The following is a 12000-nucleotide window of genomic DNA, read 5'->3' on the forward strand; positions in this document are numbered from 1 at the left end:
GAAAATAAACTTTAAGACCAAACAATAGTCTAATTAAAAATGAGGCATTATGCCTTCACAACTGTCTTTGGAAAATAAAATGAATAAAGCAGATCAGTCAAGATTGAGAGCATCCATTGACTTAGCAAGTTCCTCTTTGCCATTGGAGTCTGCAACTGTAAGGTTGACGTCTAGGTCATGACCTCCTTCTTCCATATAGTGAGCCACTTGTTCTTTAGACTCTCTATACCTCTTGTAATTGGCTGCTACTCTGTTGTTTGCTTGGCAGTTCTTGTACCAATGCCCAATGAATCCACACCTATATCATGGTTCATTGTCAACTCTTTCCTTTGGCATCTTGTTTCCATGATCCCCATATCCCTTTCCACGTCATGCATTATTGCCACGTGGGTAGGGATTAGCACGTCCAAACCCCCTTGCATTGGAGTTATTTCCACCTTTCATTTTTCCATAATTAGCCTCGGGAATTTTCTTTGTCCCAGTGGGCCTGGTATTGTTATTCAAGAGAATCTTATTTTGTCTCTCAGCCACTTGCAGTAGGCTTATCAACTCATTGAAGGTTGTGATTCTTTTGTTGTCATAATCCAACTGATACTGGTTCGCTAGTATAAAAGCTGAATTAGGAAAGGTGGTAAGAGTCTTATAGATCATATTATCTTCTGTGATTTCCCTTCCACAGAAATTGAGACGTGCCTTTAAGCGCAACATGTCCTTGTTGAAGTCATTGACCTTTTTATAGTCAAGCAAGCGGATTCCATTCCACTGAACAGCCAGTCCTGGGAGCAAAGTATCCTGAATGTTTCCAAAACGTCCTTTAAGGGCATCCCACAGTGCTTTGGGTGTCTTCAACTGAAGGTACTCCCAGTGTAGGCTAGGATCAATATGTCGCCTCAGAAAAATTAAGGCATCTGCTTTCACCTTATTAGATAGTTCATCATCTTTGGGATCAGTAATGGTGGCAGTGTAGTCTTTTGCCACAAAGGCAGTTTCCGTATCGGAAACCCAATGATGGTACTCAAGTCCTTCTGAGTCCAAGATGTCAAACTCAGGTCGAGTTGGATCAGCCATCTACATAAAACAAGAGAGAAGATATAAATTACGCAGTCATAAAGACATCCAGGTAAATTATTTTCCAAAAATATGAATTAGATTTCAAGACCAAGATTCGTAATGGTCACACATTTTTTTTCGATGCTATGTGAAAATACTTTATCACAGTAAGTGTGTGTATAATGCGCATGAATTTTCATTATCATGGCCAAACGGTATTGATATGTTGCATTAAAAATAATCATAGCACATTTAAATATAGCATATAAAAATAAACTACATGGCATGCTCAAATTTCACAAATATACGACAAATTATACTACACATAATAATAGCAATAATATAGCATGCGTAAAATAAAATATAAACCATACGTAGACATGATTTATATAAGCGTAAATAAAATAAAAACATGCTCAAAATTTCATAAATAATATATAACAATATATATATATATGGCATGCTCAAAAATCAAATATATAATCACGGCTTAAAGATAATTATATAAAGCATAAATGACAAAGCATGCGTAAAATAATTAATATAATCTAACTAAGCATGCTCGAAAAATTTATAATAAAAGCATAAACAAAAAAATATATAGCATGCTCAAGAAAATAAATAATGAGAATTTACCATAGTATGAAATTAAATAAAGTAAAGAGAACATACTTGGTTTCGAAAAATAAAACAATCCTAGCACACGCGCGTGTTGATGCAGGCGTGTGTAGCGATATTTTTGAGCTTCAGAAAATTGGACCGCTTCCTCTTTTTTCTAGCAGTGGGCCACAGGCCTTGTTGTTTTTTTTTTTTTTCTTTTTTTTTTCTTGGCCTGCAGTGTTTTTTCTTTTTTTCTTTTTCTGTGAGCCTCAGGGCCTGTTCTTTTATGGGCCTGTTTTTTTTTCTTTGGGCTGGTCCTTTTCTTCGGGCCGGATCACCCCTTTTGTCAGTTTTTTTTTTTTTTTTCTCTTCTTCTTCTCGTCATCTCCTTCTGGTTTTCTGGTTTCTCTTTTTTTATTTTATTTCGGCAGGGCTGCTGCGTCGGGGCGTTGCAGCAGGGGCTGGGCTGTGCTGCTCCGGCGCGGTGTACAGAGGATCGATCTAGAACGGCAGCCGGGCGCTGGTGGGCAGCTTCAGACGCGGGGTGGGCTGCCGGGAGGATGAGGCCGTCTGTGATGGGGTTGCTGCTGCAAGGATCGCAGTGGCTGGAGGCTGAAGACTGCAGCGGTGGGGGCTGGAGGCTGTAGCGCGGCCTGGAGGGCTGGGATCGAGTGGAGGCGCTGCTTGCTGGGTTGAGCTGGAGGCCCGTGTGGGCTGTCCGGGACGAAGGACAAGGCTGGTTTGGATACGATCTGGCCGGCTGTGGGTTTCGCGGCGGAGAGGGAAATTTTTTTTTTTTTTTTTTTTTTTAGGTTGCCGGCACAAAAGAAGAAAAGGTTTTTTTTTCTTTCAAAACTCGGGTTTTTTCTTTGGCTATTGGCTCTGAGCGTGCTGATAACGTGTAAAAGTAAAATAGGAAATGGAATTGTCTACTCATTTCATTCATAACCCCTTTATATAGGGATAAGATTACAACGGAAATATCAATTACATTTATGATACTAAATGCTGATTGAGCTGTGATTTGTAATTGCTTGATTCTCTCTTCGTCTGTTTCTTTGACGAAGGCACATAATGTGCTTTTCCTTTAACATAAACTACTTTTTCTTAATTAGATAAATAATATAAACTCAAAACTAGCTAAAATATAGAGAACTGATGTGGTCGGATTTTAAAAGTGGCTAGTCAAAATGACTTTTTAGCTACTTTTGCTAAAATTCGACTAAAAAATGGCTAACATTAATTGAATATTGGGAAAATCTGGCTTAGCAAGGATAGACGCAGGTTTGCCAAAGATGTTTTGGGCTGATGCAATTAAGACTGCTGCTTACTTAAGCCCCTTCTTCCCTTCCCTAATGAAAGAGTCCACCGCCTGCCTTAGTAGTCTCAAATAGGGCGCGCAGGCCAGCCTCTTTGATCCCTTTGGAATCTCACATCAGAATAGTGGGGAGTCATCCTTGAGATATAAGAAATGGTACCACACACACATTTTTTTGAATTAAAACCTGTAGGGGTAATCAACCACTTTGAACCACCTTCATGACAATTAAATGTCGTCATAAGTGTGCGAGTAATGACGATCATGAATACGATGATAACTACCATTGTAAATGCTACAATGAAGGAGGCTATTAAACGCAGCATGATGGCGATCATAAATAATGCGGCATGATGACGATCATAAATAATGCAGCGTGATGGCAATCATACATCAGGTTATTAATGCGGCATGATGGCGATAATAAGTACAGGTATTAGGCGATATTAAATGCAACTTTTGGTGCAAGCACTCCCTCACCTATAAATAGGGGGAACAATGACCAAGTAAGATATCGAATTCTGACTCTTTCTATTACATACAACTCAAACAGTTTATAACTTAAGCGTCGGAGGGTTTTCTGCAGGTACCCCCTCTCTCCTTTGCACCGGTGGTTAACTCCAAGTCAACGATGAAGGAAGCTTCTCGATCATCCTTGGTTAGCTCCTGCTCCAGTCTGCATTCATTGGTGAGTCAAATTTCCCTTTGGAATTTTTCGTTACCAACAAAACCCATACACCTTTATTGGGTGGCTAAAGTGAGGGGAATATTGGCATTATTAGACCCCTGTGTGTGAGACCCATTCGCCACTTTTGCGGAGATTGTTGGAAAAGTGTAGCTTAGATTTTAACCGTTTAGAATCTCGGCCACATCAAAAAGATGAAGAGTCATCCTTCCTTTGTAAAGAATACTACCACACAGACTAAAATTTTAGATTGCTTCACTTAGGCCCCGTTTGGGATTGCTTCGCTTTTAAAAAAATCAGGTTTTGTTTAAAATTTTAGATTTTATTGTGTTTGATAAATAAATAAAAAGCAGCTTTAATTGAAAATTATATGTCACTGGCAGCAGATTTTAGAAGCAGCCCAAAGGTTGTTTTTAGAAGCTACTATGGATCAAAACACGTTCTGAAGTTGTTTTATGTATTGATAACACTTTTAAAAAAGGACAAAATACTATTTATTCCCTATACTTATAGGGTCACGACGTTTTAGTCTCTGACGTTTCAATTTCACCTAAAAAGTCCCTGAACTTTCCAATTTCACCAAAAAAGTCCCTGCCGTCAATTTTCCGTTAAAAAGTCTGTTATCTTGCTGACGTGGCACTATTTGAACAGTAAAATGACTATTTTACCCTTACTGACCCCCAAAAAAAAAAAAACTCTCTTTTCTCTTTTTCTCTATTTTTTTTAATTTGTTCTTTTTATTCCTACTTTTTTTTAACTCTTTTTTCTATATTTTTTTAATTTGTCCTCTGTTTTTTTTTTCCTACTCATTTTTCTTTTTAATTCGTTCTCTTTTTTTTTTTACTCTTTCTCCAGTTTTCGGCCACACCTAGAAACCGGAATGGTCAGGTTCTCTTCCCTTCAGATTCCGGCCCCTTCGTGGTGTCGGAGCTATATCAGAAGTTTTCTCTCGACGCCAATAACGTTTCTTTGGTGTTGGTTTGCTGAGATGATGAGCCAATAGAGAGTCGAAGAGGATAAGATATTTGAGTTTTCCTTTAGAGAGAAATGTTTGAACAGTTTTGGCACCGAAGAAAGGGAGGTGGAAGGTGAATTGATTTGATTTGGGTGTGCTCCGATTTGGTTTGGAACCATTGTAAGGAGAGGGGTGATTAGGAGAGGTGGTAATGCTTGCTGGCATGACGGGGATGATGGATGGATGGTGGAATGGCCAGCACTTCCTTGGAGCTGCGGGCACGCCAACGGTGATTAAGAGAGGTGGTGATGCTCACCGAAAACTGGAGCTGCGATCAGGGAGGAGGAAAAGAAGGCTGAAGAGCAGAGAGGAGGAAGAGGAAGAAGAGGTAAACAGAAAAGAGAAAGAAATAAATAAATAAAAACAAAAGAGAGAGAACAAATAAAAAAAAGAGGAAAAAGTTTTTAAAAAAAAAGACAAAAAAGAGTTAAAGAAAAAAGAGTAGGAAAAAAAAGAGAACAAATTAAAAAAAAAAAAAAGAGAAAAGAGAGTTTTTTTTTTTTTTTTAAAAGGAGAAAAGAGAGTTTAAAAAAGAGAGAAAAAAGATTTAAAAAAATAGAGTAGGATAAAAAAAGAGAACAAATTAAAAAGAAAAAAGAGTAAAAAAAAAAAAAGAGTAGGAAAAAAAAATAGAGAATAAATTAAAAAAATAGAGAAAAAAGAGTTAAAATAGAAAAAACAGAAAAGATAGTAAATTTATTTTATTTTATTTTTTGGGTCAGTAAGGGTAAAATAGTCATTTTACTGTTGAAATAGTGCCACGTCAGCAAGATAACAGACTTTTTAACGGAAAATTGACGGCAGGGACTTTTTTGGTGAAATTGGAAAGTTCAGGGACTTTTTAGGTGAAATTGAAACATCAGGGACTGAAACGTCGAGACCCTATAAGTATAGGGAGTAAACAGTATTTTGTCCTTTAAAAATATTATTTACCAAGCATGAAATTATTTTAATTCACAGCTGATTATTCTCACAACACAGCAGCAGCAGTTTTTTTAAAAAGTCATAGCAATCCCAAACTAGCCCTTAAACCTCTATTTTTTTTTCAAGTAATAGTTGACTTTGTCAACCCATGTCAAATTACCACCAAGGACACAAAAGATGGGAGGTATAAAAAAATAAAAATAAAAAAGATCTCTTCTTACGTCTAGTAGTCTTCAACTTGGAGAAAACCTTCTCCTCCAACGCAAACCCTAAAATCACTAACCATTATATCGTGCTAATGTCTAACTCTGGTTTCTTGATTAGTGCTACTAAAAACTAGAAGCATCCATTTGAGAAAATTGGAATTTTGGTTATGCAGCTTGATTACATGTATGATGTTCTCGATTAGTACTACTGTAATTAAAACTAGAAGCATCCACTTCATAATTAAAGTTGGAATTTGGTTCTTGGTTTGATTAAATGGTTCGATTTGGCACCATATTTTTTTGTGCAGGCCATTGGAAAAAAGGATTCGAATTTGTCCTTAGGGAGTCCAGGTTGTGTTTGATCTTACTTTGAATGGCCTTTTATTTAATTACTCTTCTATAATTGTAGGATTTTTGGTGCTATCTTTGAATGGCCTGAAAGGTTGGTGCTATTGTGCTATCTAACTATCTAATTGTTGGATTTCTTTGTTTCCTGTTTCCACTTCAATTCTCTTATAACTATACTTTAATAGACTGAAGAGCATGGTAGACTATTTTTTATTTTTTTGGTAATACAATAGCAGTACACAAAGACCAGAAGGCCAGAAGAAACATAGTAAGAAAGCATAACATAAATCAAACTAAAACAAAAGCCAAACTATGATAGTTAGAATGGCACCTAGCCAACCCAAATATATAGTTAGAATTTGCACACCAGCATTCTAAACATACTGATATCAAATTGTGAGAATTGAAAACAAAGAATTATTTGGTCTCTACTAGTTTCAAAATTTTACCAAGTATTGTAATTAGCTATTTTTGGTCATTCATTCTTCTCCTCTTGGCTTTTTTTTATCAAAGTTTATTTACTTTCAGGAACAACAACAAGAACACAATGAATCTAGTCAAAGTGGGGTTAGATTGGAGTCCACAAAAGACTATACCAAGCAATTTACAACTAATCAGGTGAGTGACGTTGAATACTATTCACAGTTGTATGTGCAAAAGTGTAAATCATATATATATATATATATATATATATATATATATAATTCTCTTTATTCCCTTGTTCATTCACATGTAACACATGCCATATATTAGGTAAAAAAAATTGTGATTCAGTATACAAAATATAAATCCCATCATTGCTAGGCTCTCAATCCATTAATTGTATGTTTGATGAACATTAAAGCAAAATGATGGGCATATCAGATGGCTATATAACAAGGCTAGCACCTTTGATGGTAATTAGTTAGTTGTTTGCAGAGCTTGCATAGGTGCCTTGTAGTAATTAAATTGGTTGCAGATTATGTAGGTAAGCCTTCTCGTATAGAGTTATAGAATTGTATGCAAAAGTCCAAATGATTTATATATGTGATTATAGAGTTGTTTGTTTGCAGAGCTTGCAATATACATGTATATAGGGTATATATAGAATTATTTGGACTAAGAGTTGAATGCAAAAGTCAAAATGATATATATATGGTTTGTGCAAATTTTCAAAAGTAAAGGTGCATTACTTCAATGGGTCCTTTCTGTTGGTAGGAAGAATAATATGGTGATTAATTATCATTCAGAGATACAGGTGCTGTTGGAAATAAGAAAAAAAGACCTAAATTGAGATTTTGTTGTGAACGGGGTGGTGACTATAAGCATGTTGTGAAATCCAGCACCAATACTAAAAAGTTTAATGTAGAGAGCAAGGAAAAAGATGACGGGTCAAGTAAAAAGAAAAAGCGCCCAAGGGCTAGTGTTACAAAAAATGTGGGTGTCCATTTGCATTAAGGGGCCTAAATATTGTTGGAAATGAATGGGTGATGGAGGCGACATGCGGAGTACATAATCATCCTCATTCTCAATCCCTTCATGGTCACTCTTATTTTGGGATATTATCTAAGGAAGAATATGCAATGTTAGTGAACATGACAAATAGTGTGATGAAACCGAAGGACATTTTGACTGCCCTGAAGAAACGAGATCCAGAAAATGTAACAACCATGAAGACAATATACAATGTGAGGAAAGTACATAGAAATTTTAAGGTTTTTAATTTTTTTTTTCTGTCAGTTTTCTACATAGAAATTTGTACCTCGTTATCTAGTAGAAATATGAGGATTTGTGTTTGACCTTTGAACAATGATAAGATGATTATGCATATTCATATGTTCTACAGTACCTAGCTAGCTTTTGATAGGACTGGTCAATGTCACATGCACAAGTTCATGGAAGAAAGACTAAACATTACATATGGAATGAAAGAAACAAAATAGAAATGACAAAATTAATTGAAAAAGAGAGACCACCACCTGGAGATTTTTTTTTTTTTAAAGGTAAAATAGGATTATGACTTGTTCAAAATTTGAAGGAGGTCCATCCACCGATTTTAGAGGTATGAATAGAATCTAAAAAGAAAAGAAGACTTTTATTGATTTTATTGGATGATGGGCATTTTGGAAAAATTCGGGAGGTGTCGATAGCATATTGGTTATTTGTAAAAGTAAATTCGAGGTCTATTAAGTGGAGAGGTCCAAATACCAATTTTGGAGGTATGAATAGAAGCTCCCTTATGGTATATGAGTTGTATATTTGATAAAATAAAAAATTTAATTTAATTTAAAAAATACATATGTCCAAATTAAGAGATAAGAAGATATTCCATGTTACAGGTAGTCATTAATTATCATCTACAATTTAAATCTAAGAAAAAAATAACAAACAAAAGAATAATAAACTCAAATCTAACGTTCAATCCGACATTCCTATGAATATGTATTTTTCACATTATATTTTCATAATTTACAGGAACCCAACAAACTTCGAATTTATATACTTGTGTTATGCAAATCTATTGATCGAATTATATGGAATATTTTCTATTCTTGGTTAAAGAAAAAAATTGTTATAAATCTAAGCAAGTGTGTATAGAAAAGAAAAAAAAACCACCACCACCTATTTGCCAAATCATGCCATGGAATATTAAAAAAAAAAAAACCATCTTATCCTTCCAAAATCCACTGGCTCTAGATTATGTTGGTTTTTTTTTTTTTTAAGCTATGATTAAAGCCTTGTGTGTAGGTGACATAACATGACACCTAAAATTAAAGCCACAAATCTTAAGCCTCATTAAAGCTAACAATCATTTTCCATTCTAAAATTACGGGTCATACTCCAAAATTTGGAAAGGTTATCATTTTCCTTCGTCAATTGGTATACAATCATAGTCTAATCAAATACTAGCCACTCGCCAGAATCATCTTCTAATTATTCACCAAAACAGTCGAGAAAAAAAATCCCCAAAACATCAATTTCACTTGATGTGGGAATTTCATGAACATCTAGAAAGTAGAGAATCAAAATCCACAGAAAAAAAAAAAGGTTGAAAACTAAAGGATGCAACTTCCTATAAAAATAGTGTTTCATGCCATGACAGTTCAAAGTTAATTACGGGATTCAGTTTGGTTGGTAGAATCTCCGTCTGCAATAAATTTAAACATGTGGGAGGTATGAATAGAACTATAGAAGTAACCAAAGAGAAATTATGGTAAAGCAGGAAAAAGAAAATTATGGGACTCAGTTTGATTAGTGGGGTGTCTTTGAACAAATCTAGACATGTGAAGGTATGAATAAAAGCAATGGAAGAAGAATTACGTTAAAGTAGGAAAAAGAAAATTATGGGACCCAGTTTGGTTGATGGGGTGCCCTCCTACAACAAAGATGAACGTGTGGAGGTATCACTAGAAGAAGAATTGTGTCAGACTAGGAAAAAGAAAATTAACCAAATGGGAAATCCAGATTCATCTTAAGTGCATGAGCTTAATTTCGACCTTCCCCATGTGTTTCTGAGAAACTCATGTCTTGTCTCAATCCTAAACTACGATGAGGACATTTTGTAGGTTGATTATGACTGGAAAAGAAGCTTGATCTACCACTTCCAGAAGGTCATCGATAAATTTCTTTGTTTTTGTTTTTCTTATTTATTTTCTACTAGGATCGGAGTTCTAACTCCACTACGTACCATTGGAATGACTTTGTTTTTACACTTCAATTATTCATTTACAAGTCTTTTTCTTTGTGAAGTACGCAACTATTCTTTTGGTTCAAGTTTAATGACCAACCATTGAAGATTCAATGATCCAGATTCGAGTGGCCCAGTCTTGACACTTAAAGTGGAAACTATCTATCTTGCTTTCACTATTTATGTTTCCTTTTCTTTAAGTAATTACCTTATATATATGGTGTTCAAAAGTCCTTCAATTCCTTTCGACATTCATGACCATGCCACTTAAATATCAATCTGGTTTCTAGATAGTCCACCAGAAAAAGATGCATCTAGCACATGATCCAGTTATGTTTCAGAGACCCTTTTATTCGTAGGGTTGAATCCGGAATACCAAAAAAAAAAAAAGAATTAACTAGAATTAGGGTATGGATCAAATAATGGTAGATGCAATGAGTTAGGCTGCAAAAATGGCAGTTTATTTTGAACTCAAATTCTATTGCAGACCCTTTTCCATGGAACGCTGCTTCAATGAGTACGTGTATTTGTGCCATACAGGTATGTACTATAGAATTGCTTAGTAAAGTACAAGCAATTTACATAATATCAAATAAAAGTCACAAGACCATTACCAGGTCAACAATATTAGTGTCAGAAATGTCATTGGCAAAATGAGTATTCGCTTAAGCTAAAAAAGCATACTTGTTCTCATGCAAAAGGATGACCGATCGACCTCCCGATGAGTATCTCTAGTTATTAATTTGTTGTAGCAGACAGAGATATAATACCTGCACCACCCACAAAACGATTGAAGTTATCTCTCCTTTTTCTCTCGTGGCTATAATCATTAGGATGGAGTGTTTTATTCAAGTAATATAGGATGATTGATGGATGAACACATAACGAATCTTTGACAAGAATAAGCACAATTCAAAATGGCTTACTAAGACCTCTCCCTTAACTTTATCATATGTCTATAATTCATCAAATTCTAAAATAAAAACAAACCTTTTCAATTAGATTTAGAATTCAAAACAACGTCGACAATTCTCTATAGCAATTGATGGTGATACAAGGTGATCAATGGATCTGAGTAGTGGAAAGTCTAAACAACTTTAACATATTTACACCATCCTTTCTAAATTTTCATTTCTCATATGTATTTAATTTGTGAAATAATCCAGGAAGATATTAGTACTACAAAGGACCTTGCAGTAGATTCTTACGTACAGATTCTCCGTCTCTTAGAGTAGGATTCTACCAAGTAAGTAACTTGGTCCATTTTAATGGCCTTTTGCTTTATTTTACTAATTGTTTGAGAAACTCCGACTCATCTTTTATAATGACACATTCACTTATTTGGAATGGAGAAATTCATGAATCGTATACAACTTGAGTGGGAGAGAAAAGACATTGGTATCGGAAAGAATCATTTTGATTATACTGTTTATTAACCATAAGCGATATTGTTTACAATTTATCCAGAATCGGAATCAAAATTAATATGATTATTAAAACAACCCTACTTGATAAGTGACCAAAATCTTAGTTTACATAACATCAAAGCTCGGAAAAGTTATATAAGAATTATTCTTTAATATATGATGATCATAGTTATAGATCTAGTTACATATCTGAAAGTTTTATTCTTATACGGCGTATATGTAGTTTTTTTTTTTTTGGATCAAAGTGTATATGTAGTTGGTATGTAAAGAATAAAAAATACTATAGAAAGAAAAATAAAATATATGTATAGAAGTGACAAAATCTATGTTAATTGAAATACGTAAAGATATTTTTGGTAGAAAAGTTTTAGGGTTATTATCACAAATGGTACCTGAACTATACCTCAATCTTATCGATGGTACCTGAACTTCAATTTTGATCACAACCAGTACCCGAACTTTTCGATTTCATTTTAAATGATATCTAGAGCCACCTCCGGTCAATATTCCGACTAAAAACGGCATGTGAGGCGATCATAGTGATGATTTTTGATGATTTCAAGGGTTGCGATCATATATAGTGATGATTTTTTGGTAATAGACTTGCCTTGAACTTGAAATTTTTTTTTTTTTTTTTTTTTAGATTTGGCTTTTTTGGCCGGAATAGTGACCGAAGGTGGCCTTAGGTACCATTTAAAATGAAGTCGAAAAGTTCGGGTACTAGTTGTGATCAAAATTGAAGTTCAGGTACCATCGATAA

Source organism: Rosa chinensis, chromosome 5, assembly GCF_002994745.2.
Source record: "Rosa chinensis cultivar Old Blush chromosome 5, RchiOBHm-V2, whole genome shotgun sequence".
Classification (NCBI taxonomy): Eukaryota; Viridiplantae; Streptophyta; class Magnoliopsida; order Rosales; family Rosaceae; genus Rosa; species Rosa chinensis.